Below are 20,280 nucleotides of genomic sequence, written 5' to 3'. Positions count from 1 at the left end.
CAAAAATAACATCATAACATCATGATTGATGGTGGGCTAGTAAGTTGTAGTTGTTGCAGGATCCCAAAGTTCATAGGTGTAAGATTCCTCCGCCAACCCCTTTTTGATGTCTAGTATCTTCCCCTGTAATCAACCCTCTTCAGAAATATAAAGACCCTGTTGCTAACTATTTTAGCCTAGAGAGAGAAAAATTATTCTAGAGAGAGAATATTCAGATTTTGAATATTTTTGGATAGAAAAATATCTCTTATAATTCAGATGAGTTCCCCTGAAACAGAAATTCAAAAAAGAATTTTCCAATGTGCAATTGGAATTAATTGAAAATAGCTATAAAGAACCTTAGCCTAAGGGTCTAGATTTTCAGAAATCTTTAGACTATGGTCCAATTAAGGTTCCTATGGACCAATAGCATCAATCCATGTGTAGGGAGGAGATAAATCCAACTTGTAAAAAGAAAATACCCAAAAATGAGTAAATGCTCACATGAGGTGAAGAGTTGAAAATGTACAAGGTTTATTAGTAAAAAAACTATGTGCAATATTAAAAATATGAGATATTTTGGGTATAATGATTTTATTATGACACATATGTAAGGAAGGGGAGTCCCTTAAATGCTCACATAAGATGAAGAGTTGAAAATGTACAAGGATTATTAGTAAAAAAACTATGAGCAATATTAAAAATATGACATATGTAAGAAAGGGGAATTCTTTAAAGGAGGTGCATATTTCACATAAGATGAAGAGTTGAAAATGTACAAGGTTTATTAGTAAAAAAACTATGAGCAATATTAAAATGATTCCATTATGACACATATGTAAGGAAGGGGAGTTCTTTAAAGGAGGTGCATATTTCACATGCTTGAATGAGTTTTAAACTCATAAAAATTGAGATATTTCATCTCTCCTCTCTCCTCATTCAAGTCTAGTTCCAAAAAGTTAGCTTAACTGACCTAAAAATGGTCAAATATTGACCAAACTGATTTAGAAAATTCTAGAATCAGTTTGTTTGGTTAGGAGCTCAATTTTTCCTATAAATAGAAGCCTCCCCCTTGTTGAAAAATAGATAGTGTTTATGCATCGTTACTCTACTCCACCTAAGCCAAGAACTGTGAATTCATTTAATAATTCACTAGTTTTTGGAGCTTCCCTCTTTCTTCAATCCCCATTAGTGGCTCCATCAACATACTTAACCAATTGATTGGTTGGGGGCCTCTACCGTGAACAAAGAATCAAGCAAGTTGTAAGGTAATTAGTGAATATTGATCTTTCTATAATTTCTTAATGTTTCTCTCTTCTCAACCCCTCTCAAGCTTGAGAAGTTTAATTGGTATGGTTTTTTTTAATGCTATTGAAGTTTGAATAGTAGTGAAGAGTTACATAATGCTATTGAAGTTAATTTTCATATATGTTTAAATTCTAATGATTTTTATGCAAATTCTCTCTCTCACTCAAGAAATGGTCATACTCATGAACCGTTCTCAATCCAAATCAAGCTTTTCATAAAGCTTTTCCTTAACCCAAGATTAACTATGCTTGAGACCAAATTAATGGCTTTTTTCTATGCTTTTAGTTTATGTATATTAATGATTCAATCCATTATGGATTGATAATCCAATTAGATATTATTTTAATTATTTTCTTAATGATAAGCATTATCCCTTAGAAAAAAAATTGAGATTTATCAGTCATAGCAGCGGAGCTATGGCAAAATTTTTATAAAAATTATACATAAAAGAATTTTTTTTTAATATCAAAAGTGTTACTTTTATCATTTTTAATTTTCATGCATAGAAGTATGCATAAAGGAAAAATTTTTATATCAAAAGTGTTACTTTTATCATTTTTAATTTTCATGCATAGAAGTATGCATAAAGGAAAAATTTTTATATCAAAAGTGTTACTTTTATCATTTTTAATTTTCATGCATAGAAGTATGCATAAAAGAAATTTTTTTTTTATCAAAAGTGTTACTTTTATCATTTTTAATTTTCATGCATAGAAGTATGCATAAAAGAATTTTTTTTTATATCAAAAGTGTTACTTTTATCATTTTTAATTTTCATGCATAGAAGTATGCATAAAGGAAAATTTTTTATATCAAAAGTGTTACTTTTATCATTTTTAATTTTCATGCATAGAAGTATGCATAAAAGATATTTTTTTTATATTAAAAGTGTTACTTTTACCATTTTTAATTTTCATGCATAGAAGTATGCATAAAGGAAAATTTTTATATCAAAAGTGTTACTTTTATCATTTTTAATTTTCATGCATAGAAGTATGCATAAAGGAAAATTTTTTATATCAAAAGTGTTACTTTTATCATTTTTAATTTTCATGCATAGAAGTATGCATAAAAGATAATTTTTTTATATTAAAAGTGTTACTTTTACCATTTTTAATTTTCATGCATAGAAGTATGCATAAAGGAAAATTTTTATATCAAAAGTGTTACTTTTATCATTTTTAATTTTCATGCATAGAAGTATGCATAAAGGATAATTTTTTTTATATATCAAAAGTGATACTTTTATCATATTGGAGGTATGGATAAAAGATGATTATTTTAATGTAAAAAGTATTACTTTTGTCACAATTGAATTTCATGCATAGAGGTATGCATAAAAGTTGATTATTTTATTATAAAAGTGTAACTTTTATCATAATTGGAATTCATGCATGGAGGTATGCATAAAAGATATTCTTTCTATACTAAAAGTGTGATTTTCATCATAAATGGATTTTATGCATAACTTAGATGCATAAGAGAAATTCTTTTATTCTAAAAATGTAATTCCTACCAAATTGACTTTATGCATAAGAAGATGCATTTTAAAAAAAATGATTTTTAATTCAAAAGTGTCATTCTCATCTAAATTGAATTTATGCATAGGAAGATGCATAAAAGATTGAATTTTAATTCAAAAGTGTCATTTTCATTTAAAATGAATTTATGCATAGGAAGATGCATAAAAGATTGAATTTTCTTCGGAAGTATTAATCTCCTTAAATGGAATTTATGCATAAGTAAATGTGTAAAGAAATCTTATATCAAATATAAGAGTTCTCTTGTATTCTATAAATAGATATGAGATGTGATAGGATGTGATAAGAGGTGTATAAGAGATGATAAGAGGTGATAAGATGAATTAAGATGTGATATGATGTGAATGGGAATGTGGATGTGGATGTATATGAATGTGGATATAGATATGGATGTATAGATGTGAATGGGAATGTGGATGTGGATGTATGTGAATATGGATGTAGATGTGGATGTATAGATGTGAATGGGAATGTGGATGTGGATGTATGTATGTATGTGGATGTAGATGTGGATGTATAGATGTGAATGGGAATGTGGATGTGGATGTATATGAATGTGGATATAGATGTGGATGTATAGATGTGAATGGGAATGTGGATGTGGATGTATGTATGTATGTGGATGTAGATGTGGATGTATAGATGTGAATGGGAATGTGGATGTGGATGTATATGAATGTGGATATAGATATGGATGTATAGATGTGAATGGGAATGTGGATGTGGATGTATGTATGTATGTGGATGTAGATGTGGATGTATAGATGTGAATGGGAATGTGGATGTGGATGTATGTATGTATGTGGATGTGGATGTATGAATGAGGACGTGATAATGGATGTATGCATGTAGATGTGGATATATAGATGTGAATATGAATGTGGATGTGGATGTGGATATGGATGTGTATGTATGAATGTAGATATGGGATGTGGATGTATAAATGAGGACGTGATAATGGATGTATGCATGTAGATGTGGATATATAGATGTGAATATGAATGTGGATGTGGATGTGGATGTGGATATGGATGTGTATGTATGAATGTAGATATGGGATGTGGATGTATAAATGAGGATGTGAAAATGGAGGTATGCATGTAGATGTGGATGTATGGATGTGAATGTGGATGTGGATGTGGATGTATGGATATGGATATGGATGTGTATGTATGAATGAGGATATGGGATGTGGATGTATAAATGAGGATGTGAAAATGGATGTATGCATGTAAATGTGGATGTATGGATGTGAATGTGAATGTGTATGTGAATTAATGTGTCGTCGATATGAGAAAATGGATGAGAATGAGTACACATTGAATGGAATGTGGAATAAGTAATGTGGATTAAGGAGGGATAATGTGGAAAGACGAGAGTTCAATTTAGAAAATGTATTTTTGTGACTGTTTGTAAATGACTGTTTTATGTCAAGAATGCTGGGGAAGCATTTTGACCGTCTTATGGATTAAGGTCATGAAGACCTAACTGTTAAAGTTGCAACTGCTGACGGAGAGTCAATGGAGGACGTCTCGCGTAGCAAGGTCGACCGAGGTCTTGACCAGCCTCGGTTCGATTTAAATGGTGAGCTTCCGGTACGGTGGATGAGGGACCAAGGAAGCGGCCTATGAGTGAAGCGCTAGGTCACCTGCGAAGGATCCTAGAGGGTGCTGACCATACGGTGCTCGGGCTCTGGGTCGCCGAAGATACCCACGCGTGCGTCGAGGAAGATATTGGAACAAGGAGTATGAGTTGTTTTGTGAATCCGGGCATGGATCTAGTTGATTGACCTTGCTGGTCTTCAATGGATGAGTCCATGACTCTTTATATGGATCTGTTGGTTGATCTTGCTGATCTTCAACGAGAGTCCATCTTGATTTTTATAAGTGATTATATTGCCGAGTATTATGGGCTAGGAACTATTGAAAAGGCCCCTGTGTGGACAGGTGGTGAGCGTTCTAGTTGCCAATGATGCCATAGATACTCTGATGAAGGAATGATGGGAAATTATGAATCAACCAGATAAATTGGAAGATTGTGATCAGTGGTACTATGGTTTCATTAAAGGATTGTTTTAAAGTTAGCTGAAGCTAAGAAAAAGGCAATTTCATATTGGGTGTGTAAGTGGTGTGGCTAGTTTTATGTTTGCATGAACTTCCGGCTAGGGGGCCTTGGAACTCTTTTCCTTGGTACCCGGGACAAAACCTAACCAAATTTCAAATTGGATCCCATCACTACAGTGGTTGGGCGGTTGGCTAACCCATGGGACTGGATGGGGTTAGACTGGACTGATGGATCCGTAAATCGAGATTTAATTTCTATTATTACGATAGATGAAGTAAATCCCGGATAGAAATTGTTCTATGGATAGGAATCAACGGCTGTGCCTCTTGATGGGGAAAAAAGCGTTGATCCCAATGATCCAAGTGCAAGTTTCTTCCTTGATTTGACCAAGTACCGTTAAAGGTGCAGTCAGATCAGTTGATCCGTAATGATCTTGACTACGTTAGAGTAAAGAGTTATCCTGGTGGAATCGCCCATGCTTTCCGGGTAAAGGAAGTTTTTCCGGTTTCGGTTTTGGACAAACCGACGGATTAGTCTCTTGTCCGGATATCCATGGGCGAGGCCCCGAGTGTGGACCCCTGTCCCGCGCGAGAAGTGCTACTTCCGCTGCCAGTATCCTGAATCCGTTGCTCGGTGGGAACAGGGATCTCACAGTTGGTATCAGAGCGAATTGGTTAATAAAGATCAACTGAGAAGACAAATATGTCAAAAATTTATGTAGAAACATAAAAAGGTTGTAATTGTGTGATATAATTCATACAATTTGATATTCAAACTAAAATTCGTAATTTGGTAATTGGGTCTTCAGATGGAAGTACCGCAATTATATAGAATCCCTGACTTGCTTGAGGCCTAGACATGATGGTATTTACCTTATAATTCCAAGGGCCGTGACTACCCGTATATACCGAGAGTATACTGCAGCTCTTTACTGACAGTATATACGAGTAAATCTAAGACTTGAAATTATAAGCGTTAATGCTATCTAGATGATGATTTCGAATGTGATTGATATGATTTTTAATTCTGTTTGAGAATTGATGAATTGATTTGGATTCTGATTGAAAAATGATGATCCTTGAAATTTGGTTGAAATGTAATAAGCTGAACGAAACCTCAATGAGGATGAATGGGACGAGTCCCTGTGATGATATTCATAACTGGAATGATGATAATGATTTCAGCAAATCACTATGAGATTAGTGGATTGTGCTGTCAGATTGCTACTATTAATACTTGACCGTTAGATCAAGTTAAGGGATGACAAATTGAGAACTTACTTGACTAAAATTCCCGTTGAGGAATGTTCAGAAGGAACTTACTTGACTAAAATTTCCGTTGAGGAATGTTCAGAAGGAAATTTTTCGATCTACATGTTAAAGATATGAATGATATGATCTGAATGAATTGTTGATGAGTTCTAAGGGATATTTATCCCAGTATTCTATTGGGTTGACCAGAATATAAGGAACCCCAGAATAAAATTGGATCTTAAGAAAAAGAGTTATCCTCTACCTTGCGAGATGAGGACATCTCGCACTTTTTTAAGTGGGGTAGAATGTAAGATTCCTCCCCAACCTTCGAGGTATATAGGAGTAAGAATCTCCCTTTTGATCTTATAATTATTCCCTCTCTAAAATAAAAGAAAGATTCTGTAAAAAAAAAGAAAAAAAAAAAAAAAGAAGATCCTTTTCCTAGAATACTTCTCAGGAGTCCCACCTGTTTTAAGGATTCAGAACAATGAGTTCAGAAGTGAAAATCGGTGTTTTGGATACCACGGTTTTGGTTTTCATTCGAGTACGGCCCAAAAGAAGTTCTTTATCTCTTGGGGAGTATATGAAGTTATCCCCCAGATATTGTGAGCCTTATATCTGAATTCAATGAAAGTAGGTGACTTAGCCTACAAGCTTCTTTTATCTCTTCATCTCAAAATTCTTAATGCCTTCTATAGAAAAATGTGTCAAACTCAAATCATGGAAAGACCGTAAAACTTCAGTGGCAAGTTACCGTTGGCTTCTAAGTTACGCTAGGGCTCCTTCCTTTATATAAGTCGTAACTTTTACTTGTCGCTCACAGTAATCTTACTTCCATCGATCTCCTTTCTTTCTTAATCTCCTTCATGGCTTGGCAACAAGAACTAGTTTTATCCATAATGATTCCTCACCTTCAAGACGCAAGTGAATCTGTGAAGAAGGATTTTATAGAGCAGTATGAGCGCTCACTTTTCCCTCACTTGGGAACTTCTGTAGCGCAAACCAAATGGCGGACCTATCAAAACATAACTAGGGTAACACCCTGGGGTCAGCAGCACTTTCGTAACAATGTCCGCTTGGCCATGGTTATTGAAGCTTTGGGTTTGGGTCCCCGATACTACTGCGTCATGAGATCAAGGCATCCTGGGTTTTCTGAGCGGGTCTTCTTACTGGCGTGTTTTCTTCCTCATGAGAAGATATGCCTTTACCCCGTTTTTGGCTTGCCTCTCAGAGGTCCTTTTGTTAGAACACCTCATACCACTGAGATAGGCGCAGCAATAACCCACAGAATCATTCCCATAGATGAGTTACCTTATACTTGTGCAGCTTGTGAGGACTGCTTTTGTGACCATATGATGGACAGGCTTATGGAAGTGTAAAGAGTTCCTCTATCTTTACTGTATAAGTTCCGAGAATGAATAAAGTTTAAATCTTGTTCGTATTTTGAATCTTGCTCTCTTTAAGACTTATCTTGGTGGTTAATCTTGATTAAATTTTTTTTCTAAGTCTCATATTCGTGAATCTTGCGAAATTATCACAAGTTGCGAGATGAGGACATCTCGCGTTTTTTAAGTGGGGTAGAATGTAAGATTCCTCCGCCAACCCCTTTTTGATGTCTAGTATCTTCCCCTGTAATCAACCCTCTTCAGAAATATAAAGACCCTGTTGCTAACTATTTTAGCCTAGAGAGAGAAAAATTATTCTAGAGAGAGAATATTCAGATTTTGAATATTTTTGGATAGAAAAATATCTCTTATAATTCAGATGAGTTCCCCTGAAACAGAAATTCAAAAAAGAATTTTCCAATGTGCAATTGGAATTAATTGAAAATAGCTATAAAGAACCTTAGCCTAAGGGTCTAGATTTTCAGAAATCTTTAGACTATGGTCCAATTAAGGTTCCTATGGACCAATAGCATCAATCCATGTGTAGGGAGGAGATAAATCCAACTTGTAAAAAGAAAATACCCAAAAATGAGTAAATGCTCACATGAGGTGAAGAGTTGAAAATGTACAAGGTTTATTAGTAAAAAAACTATGTGCAATATTAAAAATATGAGATATTTTGGGTATAATGATTTTATTATGACACATATGTAAGGAAGGGGAGTCCCTTAAATGCTCACATAAGATGAAGAGTTGAAAATGTACAAGGATTATTAGTAAAAAAACTATGAGCAATATTAAAAATATGACATATGTAAGAAAGGGGAATTCTTTAAAGGAGGTGCATATTTCACATAAGATGAAGAGTTGAAAATGTACAAGGTTTATTAGTAAAAAAACTATGAGCAATATTAAAATGATTCCATTATGACACATATGTAAGGAAGGGGAGTTCTTTAAAGGAGGTGCATATTTCACATGCTTGAATGAGTTTTAAACTCATAAAAATTGAGATATTTCATCTCTCCTCTCTCCTCATTCAAGTCTAGTTCCAAAAAGTTAGCTTAACTGACCTAAAAATGGTCAAATATTGACCAAACTGATTTAGAAAATTCTAGAATCAGTTTGTTTGGTTAGGAGCTCAATTTTTCCTATAAATAGAAGCCTCCCCCTTGTTGAAAAATAGATAGTGTTTATGCATCGTTACTCTACTCCACCTAAGCCAAGAACTGTGAATTCATTTAATAATTCACTAGTTTTTGGAGCTTCCCTCTTTCTTCAATCCCCATTAGTGGCTCCATCAACATACTTAACCAATTGATTGGTTGGGGGCCTCTACCGTGAACAAAGAATCAAGCAAGTTGTAAGGTAATTAGTGAATATTGATCTTTCTATAATTTCTTAATGTTTCTCTCTTCTCAACCCCTCTCAAGCTTGAGAAGTTTAATTGGTATGGTTTTTTTTAATGCTATTGAAGTTTGAATAGTAGTGAAGAGTTACATAATGCTATTGAAGTTAATTTTCATATATGTTTAAATTCTAATGATTTTTATGCAAATTCTCTCTCTCACTCAAGAAATGGTCATACTCATGAACCGTTCTCAATCCAAATCAAGCTTTTCATAAAGCTTTTTCTTAACCCAAGATTAACTATGCTTGAGACCAAATTAATGGCTTTTTTCTATGCTTTTAGTTTATGTATATTAATGATTCAATCCATTATGGATTGATAATCCAATTAGATATTATTTTAATTATTTTCTTAATGATAAGCATTATCCCTTAGAAAAAAAATTGAGATTTATCAGTCATAGCAGCGGAGCTATGGCAAAATTTTTATAAAAATTATACATAAAAGAATTTTTTTTTAATATCAAAAGTGTTACTTTTATCATTTTTAATTTTCATGCATAGAAGTATGCATAAAGGAAAAATTTTTATATCAAAAGTGTTACTTTTATCATTTTTAATTTTCATGCATAGAAGTATGCATAAAGGAAAAATTTTTATATCAAAAGTGTTACTTTTATCATTTTTAATTTTCATGCATAGAAGTATGCATAAAAGAAATTTTTTTTTTATCAAAAGTGTTACTTTTATCATTTTTAATTTTCATGCATAGAAGTATGCATAAAAGAATTTTTTTTTATATCAAAAGTGTTACTTTTATCATTTTTAATTTTCATGCATAGAAGTATGCATAAAGGAAAATTTTTTATATCAAAAGTGTTACTTTTATCATTTTTAATTTTCATGCATAGAAGTATGCATAAAAGATATTTTTTTTATATTAAAAGTGTTACTTTTACCATTTTTAATTTTCATGCATAGAAGTATGCATAAAGGAAAATTTTTATATCAAAAGTGTTACTTTTATCATTTTTAATTTTCATGCATAGAAGTATGCATAAAGGAAAATTTTTTATATCAAAAGTGTTACTTTTATCATTTTTAATTTTCATGCATAGAAGTATGCATAAAAGATAATTTTTTTATATTAAAAGTGTTACTTTTACCATTTTTAATTTTCATGCATAGAAGTATGCATAAAGGAAAATTTTTATATCAAAAGTGTTACTTTTATCATTTTTAATTTTCATGCATAGAAGTATGCATAAAGGATAATTTTTTTTATATATCAAAAGTGATACTTTTATCATATTGGAGGTATGGATAAAAGATGATTATTTTAATGTAAAAAGTATTACTTTTGTCACAATTGAATTTCATGCATAGAGGTATGCATAAAAGTTGATTATTTTATTATAAAAGTGTAACTTTTATCATAATTGGAATTCATGCATGGAGGTATGCATAAAAGATATTCTTTCTATACTAAAAGTGTGATTTTCATCATAAATGGATTTTATGCATAACTTAGATGCATAAGAGAAATTCTTTTATTCTAAAAATGTAATTCCTACCAAATTGACTTTATGCATAAGAAGATGCATTTTAAAAAAAATGATTTTTAATTCAAAAGTGTCATTCTCATCTAAATTGAATTTATGCATAGGAAGATGCATAAAAGATTGAATTTTAATTCAAAAGTGTCATTTTCATTTAAAATGAATTTATGCATAGGAAGATGCATAAAAGATTGAATTTTCTTCGGAAGTATTAATCTCCTTAAATGGAATTTATGCATAAGTAAATGTGTAAAGAAATCTTATATCAAATATAAGAGTTCTCTTGTATTCTATAAATAGATATGAGATGTGATAGGATGTGATAAGAGGTGTATAAGAGATGATAAGAGGTGATAAGATGAATTAAGATGTGATATGATGTGAATGGGAATGTGGATGTGGATGTATATGAATGTGGATATAGATATGGATGTATAGATGTGAATGGGAATGTGGATGTGGATGTATGTGAATATGGATGTAGATGTGGATGTATAGATGTGAATGGGAATGTGGATGTGGATGTATGTATGTATGTGGATGTAGATGTGGATGTATAGATGTGAATGGGAATGTGGATGTGGATGTATATGAATGTGGATATAGATGTGGATGTATAGATGTGAATGGGAATGTGGATGTGGATGTATGTATGTATGTGGATGTAGATGTGGATGTATAGATGTGAATGGGAATGTGGATGTGGATGTATATGAATGTGGATATAGATATGGATGTATAGATGTGAATGGGAATGTGGATGTGGATGTATGTATGTATGTGGATGTAGATGTGGATGTATAGATGTGAATGGGAATGTGGATGTGGATGTATGTATGTATGTGGATGTGGATGTATGAATGAGGACGTGATAATGGATGTATGCATGTAGATGTGGATATATAGATGTGAATATGAATGTGGATGTGGATGTGGATATGGATGTGTATGTATGAATGTAGATATGGGATGTGGATGTATAAATGAGGACGTGATAATGGATGTATGCATGTAGATGTGGATATATAGATGTGAATATGAATGTGGATGTGGATGTGGATGTGGATATGGATGTGTATGTATGAATGTAGATATGGGATGTGGATGTATAAATGAGGATGTGAAAATGGAGGTATGCATGTAGATGTGGATGTATGGATGTGAATGTGGATGTGGATGTGGATGTATGGATATGGATATGGATGTGTATGTATGAATGAGGATATGGGATGTGGATGTATAAATGAGGATGTGAAAATGGATGTATGCATGTAAATGTGGATGTATGGATGTGAATGTGAATGTGTATGTGAATTAATGTGTCGTCGATATGAGAAAATGGATGAGAATGAGTACACATTGAATGGAATGTGGAATAAGTAATGTGGATTAAGGAGGGATAATGTGGAAAGACGAGAGTTCAATTTAGAAAATGTATTTTTGTGACTGTTTGTAAATGACTGTTTTATGTCAAGAATGCTGGGGAAGCATTTTGACCGTCTTATGGATTAAGGTCATGAAGACCTAACTGTTAAAGTTGCAACTGCTGACGGAGAGTCAATGGAGGACGTCTCGCGTAGCAAGGTCGACCGAGGTCTTGACCAGCCTCGGTTCGATTTAAATGGTGAGCTTCCGGTACGGTGGATGAGGGACCAAGGAAGCGGCCTATGAGTGAAGCGCTAGGTCACCTGCGAAGGATCCTAGAGGGTGCTGACCATACGGTGCTCGGGCTCTGGGTCGCCGAAGATACCCACGCGTGCGTCGAGGAAGATATTGGAACAAGGAGTATGAGTTGTTTTGTGAATCCGGGCATGGATCTAGTTGATTGACCTTGCTGGTCTTCAATGGATGAGTCCATGACTCTTTATATGGATCTGTTGGTTGATCTTGCTGATCTTCAACGAGAGTCCATCTTGATTTTTATAAGTGATTATATTGCCGAGTATTATGGGCTAGGAACTATTGAAAAGGCCCCTGTGTGGACAGGTGGTGAGCGTTCTAGTTGCCAATGATGCCATAGATACTCTGATGAAGGAATGATGGGAAATTATGAATCAACCAGATAAATTGGAAGATTGTGATCAGTGGTACTATGGTTTCATTAAAGGATTGTTTTAAAGTTAGCTGAAGCTAAGAAAAAGGCAATTTCATATTGGGTGTGTAAGTGGTGTGGCTAGTTTTATGTTTGCATGAACTTCCGGCTAGGGGGCCTTGGAACTCTTTTCCTTGGTACCCGGGACAAAACCTAACCAAATTTCAAATTGGATCCCATCACTACAGTGGTTGGGCGGTTGGCTAACCCATGGGACTGGATGGGGTTAGACTGGACTGATGGATCCGTAAATCGAGATTTAATTTCTATTATTACGATAGATGAAGTAAATCCCGGATAGAAATTGTTCTATGGATAGGAATCAACGGCTGTGCCTCTTGATGGGGAAAAAAGCGTTGATCCCAATGATCCAAGTGCAAGTTTCTTCCTTGATTTGACCAAGTACCGTTAAAGGTGCAGTCAGATCAGTTGATCCGTAATGATCTTGACTACGTTAGAGTAAAGAGTTATCCTGGTGGAATCGCCCATGCTTTCCGGGTAAAGGAAGTTTTTCCGGTTTCGGTTTTGGACAAACCGACGGATTAGTCTCTTGTCCGGATATCCATGGGCGAGGCCCCGAGTGTGGACCCCTGTCCCGCGCGAGAAGTGCTACTTCCGCTGCCAGTATCCTGAATCCGTTGCTCGGTGGGAACAGGGATCTCACAATAGGCCTTGGATATACAATTATACCCAAGGAAAATGTGTGGCATGGATTTAGAATCCAACTTAGAGTGATGCTCTTTAGTTACATGCACATAAGCCTTGCAATCAAATATTGGCAGATAAGCACAAGAGGGTTTGATGCCCAATAATGCCTCATACGAGTTTTACCTATGGTACAACTGATGTAGGCAATCTATTCCAAATGTGAACTCCAATAGCTGATGCCTCAGCCTATAATTTCTTGGCCAAGCCACTATGCTCAAGTATAGTCCTCGACCCATCTCAATGACAGACTAATTCTTACATCCACAAAAAACCCATTCTAGGATGGAGGATAAGTTGTAGTAAACTAGCATCGCGAATGCAAAGATTCTTCAAATACTTGTCAAACTCATGTGAGAGAAACTCTCCCGCTTTATCAATACACAAAGATTTTGCCTTCTTGGAGTCCCATTGTTTTTCCCACTTTGACTTTTCAATCATGAAATATGGATAAAGATTGATCCTTAGACTGAAGAAAGAAAGCCCAAGTATACTTGGAGTAGTTGTCAACAATAATCATCATCATATGTAAAGAGCCTTATTCAAAGATTTTGTATACTTGGAGTAGTTGTCAACAATAATCATCATATGTAAAGAGCCTTATTCAAAGATTTTGTAGACATAGGACAACACAAGTCTACATGAACAAGCTCGAGTGGTTTGGTAGATATGTGCGATGCCTCCTTAGGGAAAGGTAATCGATGTTGCTTGCCAAGGAGAAATGGTTGTGCACACACCAACTGGGGTACTGATGGATGATTAAGCATCAACCAAACCATGTTTATATGCCTGTTGCAAATAAAAGAAGCTCAAGTGGCAAAAGCATGCATGCCATAACACAGAATCTGTAGACTTAGAATGCAAGGCCAAAGTAGAGGTGCATAAAATAGGAATAGTACCAGCACCTTTGATGGAAATTGTAAAAGAGTCATCGAGACTGGTTGCTTAAAGAAGGAAGAACACCAATCATGATGATTAGTCATGTGAGAAGTTGTGCTACTATCTATAATCCAAGCATGAAACCTAAAAGAGATGAAAGTTGATGAAAGTCAAAGTGGGGCTATCAATGTAGATAAACAACTGATCAATAGTAGTTGAAGTAGATGTAGACACCTCAAAGCCATATCACCTCAGTTTTTGCAGTAGAACAAACAACACGATATTATGCCTTCTTTGAGGAGGATAATGCAATAGTGGGTTGCTTTTTACTACTCAAGGAAATAGCACCAGAACCAAGTGTAGACCAATAACATGCAGTCGATTGGTGAGTGTTGATATCACCAACCTAGTGAGAATCAGAATAGCCAACTAACCGATCCCCCTTCCACCAATAGAAGATACCCCGATCAAAAAAATTATTCAAATAGTGCAGGATGCACTGGCAGGTGGGATTTGTGAGGGTCAGCTGAAAATGAACTCAAAACACAAACAAAAAAGTAAACATCCAATCTAGAATGAGTAATCCAAATCAAAGATTTGACAATCTACCTTTATAGAGCATGATCACATGGTGGTGAAGCATCATATGTTGAAATCTTAGCATTAGGGTCCATCGAAGAAGAGATGGAACCATGCACCTTGAAATGCTATAAAATCTCCTTTGCAATACTTGTGTTGAGAGAGAAAAATACCCTGAGGAGTCTACCAAACTTCAAAACCAAGGAAAAATGAAGAACTCAAGGTTGATCAACTCAAACTCATGGCTAAGATCAGCCACCACGACAAACAAAATCCCACTCTTATGACTTCCTATAAAGTTCAAGCCATCCACATACACAATGATAATGACAAATGAGACAATCTTTAACAGATAAGACCATCTTTAACAAAAATGTAAAGATTGGAATATGAATGTGATCACCAAAGACCAACCACACCAATGACCAATCTTCAGAAAGAAGGTGTCAATGCACTAGTACCACACACGATGAGCCTACTTCAATCCATATAAATCTTTAGAAAGTTGGTACACAATATGCTCTTTTCTTTGCAACAACAATATCAAGTGGTTGCTCAACATAGACCTCCTCTTGAAGGTCACCATTAAGAAGAGCAGATTTGACATCCATCTATAAAATAGGCCGCCCATGATGGGTAAGAAGAGCCAAAATAATCCTAATGGTAGTAATCGACACTGTAGGAATAAAAGCCTCATCAAAATCAACACTAACTCTCTAGGAGTAGCCCTTCACAACAAGATGTTCTTTGTGTTTGTCTAAAGTTCCATCGTCATAATACTTGTTCTTATAGACCCAACGAACTTTGATTACCTTGCATTGAGGTGGACGTGGTACAAGAACCCAAGTACTATTGTGCTTAATGGAATCAAGCTCTCTCTGCATAGTAATAATCCAAGGTGGAGAAGTAAGTGTAACCTCATAGAGGAAGACTCAGTAGAGGTGAAGGAAGAATGGTAGACATCAAGGCAAAATTCAGAAAGTGATTATCCTCAACAGCATGCTTTTAGACCGAGTAACATGATGAGAATGACTTCCACTACATTTCAAAAATTGACGAAGGCCTGAATCTTTCATAGTCTCATATAACCAACGAGGAACCCTCTTGGTGAGGATCCTCCTCAATAACCTCTATATTTGAATCTAAAGAAGCCCCCTTTGAAACCAAAGGTGGTAGAGGAGCTGAGACAAGAGGCAGAGGAGCAGCCAAAGTAGAAGGCTGAGCTAAAGGAGAAGGACCTGGAGATGAAGTTGAAGGTAGAGGAAGAAGCTCACTCTTAGTACACGAAGGACACTCATCAAAAATAACATCATAACATCATGATTGATGGTGGCTAGTAAGTTGTAGTTGTTGCAGGATCCCAAAGTTCATAGGTCTTGGATATAGAATTATACCCAAGGAAAATGTGCGGCATGGATTTAGAATCCAACTTAGAGTGATGCTCTTTAGTTACATGCACATAAGCCTTACAACCAAATATTGGGAGATAAGCACAAGAGGGTTTGATGCCTAATAATGCCTCATACGAGTTTTACCTATGGTACAACTGATGTAGGCAATCTATTCCAAATGTAAACTCCAATAGCTGATGCCTCAGCCTATAATTTCTTGGCCAAGCCACTATGCTCAAGTATAGTCCTCGACCCATCTCAATGACAGACTAATTCTTACATCCACAAAAAACCCATTCTAGGATGGAGGATAAGTTGTAGTAAACTAGCATCGCGAATGCAAAGATTCTTCAAATACTTGTCAAACTCATGTGAGAGAAACTCTCCCCCTTTATCAATACACAAAGATTTTGCCTTCTTGGAGTCCCATTGTTTTTCCCACTTTGACTTTCCAATCATGAAATATGGATAAAGATTGATCCTTAGACTGAAGAAAGAAAGCCCAAGTATACTTGGAGTAGTTGTCAACAATAATCATCATATGTAAAGAGCCTTATTCAAAGATTTTGTAGACATAGGACAACACAAGTCTACATGAACAAGCTCGAGTGGTTTGGTAGATATGTGCGATGCCTCCTTAGGGAAAGGTAATCGATGTTGCTTGCCATGGAGAAATGGTTGTGCACACACCAACTGGGGTACTGATGGATGATTAAGCATCAACCAAACCATGTTTATATGCCTGTTGTTGCAAATAAAAGAAGCTCAAGTGGCAAAAGCATGCATGCCATAACACAGAATCTGTAGACTTAGAATGCAAGGCCAAAGTAGAGGTGCATAAAATAGGAATAGTACCAGCACCTTTGATGGAAATTGTAAAAGAGTCATCGAGATTGATGTCCCCTGGTTGCTTAGAGAAGGAAGAACACCAATCATGATGATTAGTCATGTGAGAAGTTGTGCTACTATCTATAATCCAAGCATGAAACCTAAAAGAGATGAAAGTTGATGAAAGTCAAAGTGGGGCTATCAATGTAGATAAACAACTGATCAATAGTAGTTGAAGTAGATGTAGACACCTCAAAGCCATATCACGTCAGCTTTTGAAGTGGAACAAACAACACGATATTCTGCTTCTTTGAGGAGGATAATGCAATAGTGGGTTGCTTTTTACTACTCAAGGAAATAGCACCAGAACCAAGTGTAGACCAATAACATGCAGTCGATTGGTGAGTGTTGATATCACCAACCTAGTGAGAATCAGAAGAGCCAACTAACCGATCCCCCTTCCACCAATAGAAGATACCCCGATCAAAAAAATTATTCAAATAGTGCAGGATGCACTGGCAGGTGGGATTTGTGAGGGTCAGCTGAAAATGAACTCAAAACACAAACAAAAAAGTAAACATCCAATCTAGAATGAGTAATCCAAATCAAAGATTTGACAATCTACCTTTATAGAGCATGATCACATGGTGGTGAAGCATCATATGTTGAAATCTTAGCATTAGGGTCCATCGAAGAAGAGATGGAACCATGCACCTTGAAATGCTATAAAATCTCCTTTGCAATACTTGTGTTGAGAGAGAAAAATACCCTGAGGAGTCTACCAACCTTCAAAACCAAGGAAAAATGAAGAACTCAAGGTTGATCAACTCAAACTCATGGCTAAGATCAGCCACCATGACAAACAAAATCCCACTCTTATGACTTCCTATAAAGATCAAGCCATCCACATACACAATGATAATGACAAATGAGACCATCTTTAACAGATAAGACCATCTTTAACAAAAATGTAAAGATTGGAATATGAATGTGATCACCAAAGACCAACCACCAATGACCAATCTTCAGAAAGAAGGTGTCAATGCACTAGTACCACACACGATGAGCCTACTTCAATCCATATAAATCTTTACAAAGTTGGTACACAATATGCTCTTTTCTTTGCAACAACAATATCAAGTGGTTGCTCAACATAGACCTCCTCTTGAAGGTCACCATTAAGAAGAGCAGATTTGACATCCATCTATAAAATAGGTCACCCATGATGGGTAAGAAGAGCCAAAATAATTCTAATGGTAGTAATCGACACTGAATAGGAATAAAATCCTCATTAAAATCAACACTAACTCTCTAGGAGTATCCCTTCACAACAAGATGTTCTTTGTGTTTGTCTAAAGTTCCATCGTCATAATACTTGTTCTTATAGACCCAACGAACTTTGATTACCTTGCATTGAGGTGGACGTGGTACAAGAACCCAAGTACTATTGTGCTTAATGGAATCAAGCTCTGTCTGCATAGTAATAATCCAAGGTGGAGAAGAAAGTGTCTCCTCAGAGAGGAAGGCTCAGTAGAGGTGAAGGAAGAATGGTAGACATCAAGGCAAAATTCAGAAAGTGATTATCCTCAACAGCATGCTTTTAGACCGAGTAACATGATGAGAATGACTTCCACTACATTTCAAAAATTCACGAAGGCCTGAATCTTTCATAGTCTCATATAACCAACGAGGAACCCTCTTGGTGAGGATCCTCCTCAATAACCTCTATATTTGAATCTAAAGAAGCCCCCTTTGAAACCAAAGGTGGTAGAGGAGCTGAGACAAGAGGCAGAGGAGCAGCCAAAGTAGCAGGCTGAGCTAAAGGAGAAGAACCTGGAGATGAAGTTGAAGGTAGAGGAAGAATCTCACTCTTAGTACATGAAGGACACTCGTCAAAAATAACATCATAACATCATGATTGATGGTGGCTAGTAAGTTGTAGTTGTTGCAGGATCCCAAAGTTCATAGGCCTTGGATATAGAATTATACCCAAGGAAAATGTGCGGCATGGATTTAGAATCCAACTTAGAGTGATGCTCTTTAGTTACATGCACATAAGCCTTACAACCAAATATTGGGAGATAAGCACAAGAGGGTTTGATGCCCAATAATGCCTCATACGAGTTTTACCTATGGTACAACTGATGTAGGCAATCTATTCCAAATGTGAACTCCAATAGCTGATGCCTCAGCCTATAATTTCTTGGCCAAGCCACTATGCTCAAGTATAGTCCTCGACCCATCTCAATGACAGACTAATTCTTACATCCACAAAAAACCCATTCTAGGATGGAGGATAAGTTGTAGTAAACTAGCATCGCGAATGCAAAGATTCTTCAAATACTTGTCAAACTCATGTGAGAGAAACTCTCCCCCTTTATCAATACACAAAGATTTTGCCTTCTTGGAGTCCCATTGTTTTTCCCACTTTGACTTTCCAATCATGAAATATGGATAAAGATTGATCCTTAGACTGAAGAAGGAAAGCCCAAGTATACTTGGAGTAGTCGTCAACAATAATCATCATATGTAAAGAGCCTTATTCAAAGATTTTGTAGACATAGGACAACACAAGTCTACATGAACAAGCTCGAGTGGTTTGGTAGATATGTGCGATGCCTCCTTAGGGAAAGGTAATCGATGTTGCTTGCCATGGAGAAATGGTTGTGCACACACCAACTGGGGTACTGATGGATGATTAAGCATCAACCAAACCATGTTTATATGCCTGTTGTTGCAAATAAAAGAAGCTCAAGTGGCAAAAGCATGCATGCCATAACACAGAATCTGTAGACTTAGAATGCAAGGCCAAAGTAGAGGTGCATAAAATAGGAATAGTACCAGCACCTTTGATGGAAATTGTAAAAGAGTCATCGAGACTGATGTCCCCTGGTTGCTTAGAGAAGGAAGAACACCAATCATGATGATTAGTCATGTGAGAAGTTGTGCTACTATCTATAATCCAAGCATGAAACCTAAAAGAGATGAAAGTTGATGAAAGTCAAAGTGGGGCTATCAATGTAGATAAACAACTGATCAATAGTAGTTGAAGTAGATGTAGACACCTCAAAGCCATATCACCTCAGTTTTTGCAGTAGAACAAACAACACGATATTCTGCCTTTGAGGAGGATAATGCAATAGTGGGTTGCTTTTTACTACTCAAGGAAATAGCACCAGAACCAAGTGTACACCAATAACATGCAGTGGATTGGTGAGTGTTGATATCACCAACCTAGTGAGAATCAGAATAGCCAACTAACCGATCCCCCTTCCACCAATAGAAGATACCCTGATCAAAAAAATTATTCAAATAGTGCAGGATGCACTGGCAGGTGGGATTTGTGAGGGTCAGCTGAAAATGAACT

The sequence above is a fragment of the Cibotium barometz genome, chromosome 26, assembly GCF_041138505.1.
Source record: "Cibotium barometz isolate CiBa-2024 chromosome 26, ASM4113850v1, whole genome shotgun sequence".
Lineage (NCBI taxonomy): Eukaryota > Viridiplantae > Streptophyta > Polypodiopsida > Cyatheales > Cibotiaceae > Cibotium > Cibotium barometz.
This window is presented reverse-complemented; position numbering follows the sequence as displayed.